Raw genomic sequence first — 6,880 nt, forward strand, 5'->3', positions numbered from 1 at the left:
ACCCCATGACTGCAATCATGGAGCAGGAATTCTAACACACACAGCTCCATCCCATGCAGACTGGCCTGTTCAATTCCATGCAGAAGGAGCTCTTTGCACACATAAAGCTGCTCTTTCCATGGAAGTGAACCTGCAGATCTGCCATTGGAATTTCAAAGCTCAACATGTATATACAGTAGGAGGCTCCTTGTCAGATGGGGCATTAGGAGAATTTCATAGTGCTGGGCCAACTTCTGTACAAATGCTTCCTGGGCTTGGGGAAGGAGTCGTGATGCTCTAATGGAGTCCGAGATCCTACCTTTCCCCCCAAAAAGGTGACAGTACTGTGTACTGCTTCATATTGCCAGAAAAAAGCACTGTCTGAGCACATCTACTCAGAAGTAAGTCCCACTGCATTCAATGGGATTTACTCATAAACAATCAAACATGGGAATGCAGCCATCATGAATACACTAGTTATGCATCATTATATAGTTGCACATAATTGTGCATATTTACATAATTGCACATAATTAAGGTATTGGATTTGTAATCACAAGGTGTTCACCCCATCCTAGGCGTCTTGTAGAAAAGGATTTAGGCAAGTCCTTGGAGAATTGTTATATTGGGGAAATAGCTATAACTCTGACCCGTAACAGCTAAATGGAGCCCCCATAATGAGTGGTAGTGTACCTCTAAATACTAGATGCTGGACCCATGTCTTGTCGTGAGTCTCTGAAAGGCATTTGGCTGATCCCTGCTGGAATCGGGGTGCTAGGTAAGCTGCACCATTGGTGCAATCGACTGGATGTTTTTACAGCAGCAATCGCGGCAAAAAGCAAAAGCAAAAAAACCATCCAGGAATTTACGTGGGTCCTTGCTTATATTTATATGTTCCACATGGAGAATTATTGAATCTCGGTCTAGGAGAGCTATTTGTTCCTACTGAACAAATAACATGTAGAGGCACTGAAGCATGGGCTGATGGAAAATATTTTCTGAATGAATTTATAAATCAAATGTATCTACTTGGAAGCTTAAAGATAAAAGAAACTCGTGTCTTGAAATATGACTTCTGGGCCTCGGAGACAGAGGAAAGAGAGCGGGGGAGAACCCCCTCACCATCCTTTGGTGATTGCAGATGATAAGAAAAGACAGATCCACTCTCTATATTGTTCATTAGAGCTTTGTGGAGCTGTACTTCTTAACTATCCTGTAGGGAGAGGCTTGCAATCCTTTCAATGAAATGCTCTCGTGCCTTTTGTACACACATTGATTTGGAAAGGAGGGGTTTGCACATAACACGCCAGCATGAAATTCAGGACACCCCTACCATGACTGTTTTAAATCTATGTTCATGAAATGCCTTCTGCGTTCACTGCTGAGATGTGTATGGGGATAAGATTTTATACTGCAGGCAAAGACAGCTCCACCTTCCTCCCCACTGCCGTGCAATGAGGGGGTGCTTTTTGGTGCATAAAATTATACATGGTTTGGAGACAATGGAATAGGCTCCCCCCCCTCTTCCTCCCTCTCTCAAAATACTAAAACTCAGGGCCATCCAGTAGAATTGAATGTTGAGAGATTCAGGACAGGCAAAAGGATATGCTTCTTTGCCAATGCAGTCCAGCATTTCATCTTTCTCTTATCTGTTTCCCTCCCTGCCCCACCGTTGCTAAACCCCCCTCTTTTTTTGCATAAAACCATTGGCCACTTCTATGCCTTATTGGAGCAATTATTTTTTCCTTGACCTTCACCTCTGTCTCTCATCCCTTTGATTTGTCCATATATCTGAAGGCGAACTTTGAAACCCTCCAGCAGAGGTCACAAAGCAAACAATGGTTTTGGAAATTGGCAGGCTGCCCTCTGAATCGGAGACCGGGTCAACATTGGCTTTTTCCTCTTCACTTCTTAATCCCTTTACATAATTAACAGACACGCCACTTAATTACACTCAATTTTCACATCCCATTTAAAGGTCACTAGGTTCTACAGTCATCCTTAATATGGAACACTTTTTTTTTTTAAAAAGGGAAGTGTATCTCTGCCCTAGTGCCTGCATTTCAAGCAGGGTGCGTGCACACACACACACACACACACACACACACACACACACACTTAGAATCCGGTTAACTCTTTAGAGAAGGCAGATGTACTGTGCTGGATTTATGTATAAGCTAAACAAGCTATAGCTTAGGGCCCCACTCTCTTGCCCCCGCCTCCCAAAAAAATTAAAGGGGGAAAAAACTGGATTATAAAAAAATAAAACCTACATACAGCAACAGTGTTTTGTGTTGTGTAGGCTCCTATGATGTAAGTCATGGGCCCTGCCTGCTAGTCTGCTCCCTAAAATATCACTGGTTTGCTCATTTCTATATACAGTGGTACCTTGGTTCTCAAACTTATTCCATTCTGGAAGTCTGTTCCAAAACCAAAGCGTTCCGAAACCAAGGCACGCTTTCCCATAGAAAGTAATGCAAAACGGATTAATCCATTCCAGACTTTTAAAAACAACCCCTAAAACAGCAATTTAATATGAATTTTACTATCTAACGAGACCATTGATCCATAAAATGAAAGCAATAATCAATGTACTGTGCTATAAAATAAATAAAACAGTACTGTAGATATTAAAAAAAATTCTTACCTGCACTGATGATAGTCATTGTTTGGATGGGAGGCTTTTAGGTCCATAAATTACCCTATTGCATATAATCAACATAAAAAACAGCGGCAATTTGTTGTTGACAAAGGACAGCTGGACATATAAAGGGCCCCATTACCTTTAGTAGCTTAGGGCCTCATCAAACATAAATCCAGCCCTGCAGATATGTATCTTTGATAGGAATGTCAGAAAACTCCAACAAAAAGAGAAACAGGGGCAGCAATTGCTGGTGTTCACTTATCCATTCCCTGTCCAGAATGGAAGTCAATCCAGCAAATATGAATGGTATTTGCTGTGGTTGTTTTCCATCTGTGAAAGATATGAAATTGATTACATTTCCCCCCCATTTGCATCGTGTTTCAAAGGAATGCAGTAGAATAACATAATGAGATTGTAATTGATGAAGTGTTTGAATTTTTATGCTGTTAACTGCCCTCTGATTTTTTTGATGAAGGGCGGTATACAAATTTAACAAAATAAATAATAATAATAATAATAATATACATACTTAATTATCTCAAATACTTATTTTGCATAACTTCAGCATAGAGGACAGTGAGATGAATAACCTAACCTTTTGTGGAAGATGAACTGCAGCAGAATGGAAACAGTTCCGTTTGAGGTGAATGCAGAACCACAATTCTCAGAGTGGTTTAATAATCATTTCATCTTCCCAGGAGACTCTGAGAATTAAAGCTGTGCAAGGGAATAGGGATCACCTAGCCAAATTTTAAATGCCTGCAAAGAAACTTCCTAATTTCACCAGTTTAAGTCATTCTCAAGGTGGCTTATGGCATTTAACAAATGCATAACTATAAGATTATAATAAATGAAACCTTTAAAACTATGAAACCAAACTGAACAATTTCCAAATGTATTACAAGATTTTAAATAAAGATACAGAAAAACCACCAACAAACACAACCCCCCAAAAAACCCCAAACAACACTTCAGCCAAAGTGCCTGTTCAGCAAAAGCCCATCTTAACAACCACAATTCCCACATGGGACCATCACAGCATGTAACTATTTCTGAGAAACTAATACTTTGTTAAAGAGAACAAAATCAACCATTTAAAGACCCAGTATCACATGATTTCTAGACTGTTGCATACTACATAAACCTTCTCGAAATAACTATGATCTTCCACAATACTGCAATACATACCCAAGACATTTTACCAGAGAGTCTGGAGAAGCTGTTCCCTAAGGCAAGAAGGAAGTGAAAGAACTTTGTAAGTTGCAAATCCATAGGTACTAGAGTAATCTCCCTGCCTAATGCGAATTTGGATGTTCTTACCACTCAGATACAATTTCTAAGGACATGAGCCAAGATATTGTTATTGCCATAAGCTCAAACTTAGAGCTCATCAAACCTTGAGCATGATGTTCCTAAGGAGCTCAGCCTCACTGTCATTTTAAGAATGCCCTTAAGCACACTGACTCCAGAAATCTCCATATTGCTTGTAATAAGTAACATTTCAAGCAGAGACTTGAGAAGCCAAGGACAAAAGCTGTACTTTGAAGCTGCTGACCTCGATGTAGATTGATTAATGAGTGACTCTTACTAGCTAGGTGTTGCATACCAGTGTGAGTCCTCTGAGACATGCAAATTCCTTTCTCTACATGATCAGTAACCTAGTCAAGTCATCCCAGACACATCCTGATTTGACCTAATAAAAGTCCTCCACACCTGAGGAACTGCACTCTCCAGGAGTCATTTTAAAGCTCATTGACATGACAAATATAAGAAACATTCAACTTAAATTTGCACACAGTAACCTATTTGCACACCATATTGCTTTGCACTCTTCAGCTTCGGTGGAATGTTGATGCTGTAATGGGTATTATTCAAGAACCTAGATAATCTGCCTGCTTTGTTGTCATACGGGGTGAGAAACTTGTGGCACTCCAGGTTTGACCACATGTACATTGTACCCGTTGGACTACAATTTGCATCCAAACTCCCATTGCCCATGCTGGGTGGAGCTGATGGGAGTTGGGAGTCCATTCTGGAAGGCTGCAAGCTCTCTCTTGGAACAGGCAACAGCCTTTAAACATTTCCCACAGTTTTAAGAAGAAGAAAGCCACTATGGGGTTGATGGACCTGGGAGCAGGGACCAGGTGGCTTTCCTGAGTTGTGAATTCAGTTTCACACACCCCACCCCCTTTTTGCTGGCTTCAGTTTGTAACATGTAACAGCTGATCGTAAGTAAAGGAACCTGCTTAAGCCTTGCAACTCTGCCTGTTTCCTTGAAATAAGTCAAATAAATCACTCAGCAGCACTCTCCACCTCTGTTCTAGGCAAACTATTCCCCTGAACCTCAATGTTCAGTTTCCAGCTGGGGTAGAGTGCAGAAAAAAATGGGTTTTCATTTATAGGCCTTTGAAGTAGCCTCCTTCATGGCAGTTATAGCATCAGGATATTTTAGGGACTGCCTGAGCCCTTATATCTTGGCCCAGTTACTGAGCAATTAGGGGGAGTCTCTACTGATGGTCCCCTATGGCTTAGATGCACAGTTCATAACTGATAGAGGCCAGGCATTCAGTAGAATGGGCAGAAGTCTATGGAGTTCCCTCCCAGATGATTTTAGACCAAACTTCAAGTGCATGAAAAAGATTTTCTGATTCCAGCAATGATTTTAAGGAGCCATTCCATTTTATGATTACTTTTCATAATTAAAAATTTTATTGGGTATGTTTACTGGGTATGTTTGGGGACACGGGTGGAGCTGTGGTCTAAGCCACAGAGCCTAGGGCTTGCCGATCAGAAGGTCAGCGGTTCAAATCCCCGTGACGGGGTGAGCTCATGTTGTTTGGTCCCAGCTCCTGCCCACCTAGCAGTTCAAAAGCATGTCAAAGTGCAAGTAGATAAATAGGTACCACTCCGGTGGGAAGGTAAACGGCATTTCCGTGTGCTGCTCTGGTTTCACCAGAAGCGGCTTAGTCATGCTGGCCACATGACCCGGAAGCTGTCTGCTGACAAATGCCGGCTCCCTCGGCCTATAGAGTGAGATGAGTGCTGCAACCCCAGAGTCGTCCGCGACTGGACCTAACGGTCAGGGGTACTTTTACCTTTTACTGGGTATGTTTAGCCTGGAAAAGAGGAGACTGAGAGGAGATATGATAACCATCTTCAAATATCTTAAGGACTGTCACATGAAAGAGAGAACAAGCTTGTTTTCCCTTACTCTGGAAGGTAGGACTCAAACCAATGGCTTTAAGTTACATGAAAGGAAATTCTGACTAAACATATGGGGGGGAATTCTGATGGTAAGAGCTGTTCAACAGTAGAACTGTTTCCCTCAGGAGGTTGTGGACTCTCCTTCCTCAGAGGTTTTTAAGCAGATGTTGGGAAGCCATCTGCCATGGATGCTTTTGCAGGGACTAGATGACCTTTGGAGTTCCTTTCAACTGTACAATTCTATGATTCTATGGCCCCATTTTCTATGGATTTCTTATTTATTTAGAAATGCAAATAATTAAGCAGCATAGAAATGTCTTAAATAAAATGAGTATGAAATGAGACAATCTACAGCTAGGAAGCCAGCCAGAACACAGGTCTGGAATACAGTTGGGTTCCAGGATCACTGATCCAAATGATCAATCTGTTCATTATGGGTTGTTAATAATAATAATAATAATAATAATAATAATAATAATAATAATAATAATAATAATTTATTATTTGTACCCCACCAATCTGGCTGGGTTTCCCCAGCCACTCTGGGCACCTTCCAACAAAGATTAAAAATACATCAAAATGTCACACATTAAAAACTTCCCTGAACTTCCCTTAAGGTTTTTGCACTCCCTGAATCTTATCCTAATTCTCTGATACTTTGTGAATGTCCATTGTTGAGGGATGTTGCTGCAGCAAAGTTTATTTTGCCCTCCCAATCTGCTTTTCTATGAGTCAGAAAGACAGCATCATTTATTCCCTGTTGAGTTCCAAAACCCACAATTTCCAGATTTCACACAGGAATAAGTGAGGGGCCCACGTGTTTTACAACCAAGCCAGGTCCTTCAAAAAGCAGCCCAGGCTTTCAAAGCATCAATTGGAAGATTCATTTAGAACTAAGAAAGCTTTAAACCTGCCTTGCTAATGGGCGCTATATTTCAAATTGCTTGTCTTCTCCCACAGTGTGGGAGGTGATTCTGTTCTGGCAGCATAACTTTTGTCTCCCCAGAGGAGATCACTCTCCCTACAGAATTCACTCTGATTTCACTACAGGGA

General features: G+C 41.2%; 1 long non-coding RNA gene across 1 annotated transcript; it reads right to left on the reverse strand.

Moving 5' to 3' along the window:
- Positions 1–2,877: 2,877 nt before the first annotated feature.
- Positions 2,878–4,009, reverse strand: LOC308595307. Its single transcript, XR_014011991.1, has 3 exons — positions 3,944–4,009; positions 3,812–3,849; positions 2,878–2,953 (listed from the first exon to the last, which is right to left on the reverse strand). It is a non-coding gene; the product is annotated as an uncharacterized lncRNA (long non-coding RNA).
- Positions 4,010–6,880: the final 2,871 nt, after the last annotated feature.

The sequence above is a fragment of the Podarcis bocagei genome, assembly GCF_964188305.1.
Source record: "Podarcis bocagei genome assembly, chromosome: 9".
Classification (NCBI taxonomy): Eukaryota; Metazoa; Chordata; class Lepidosauria; order Squamata; family Lacertidae; genus Podarcis; species Podarcis bocagei.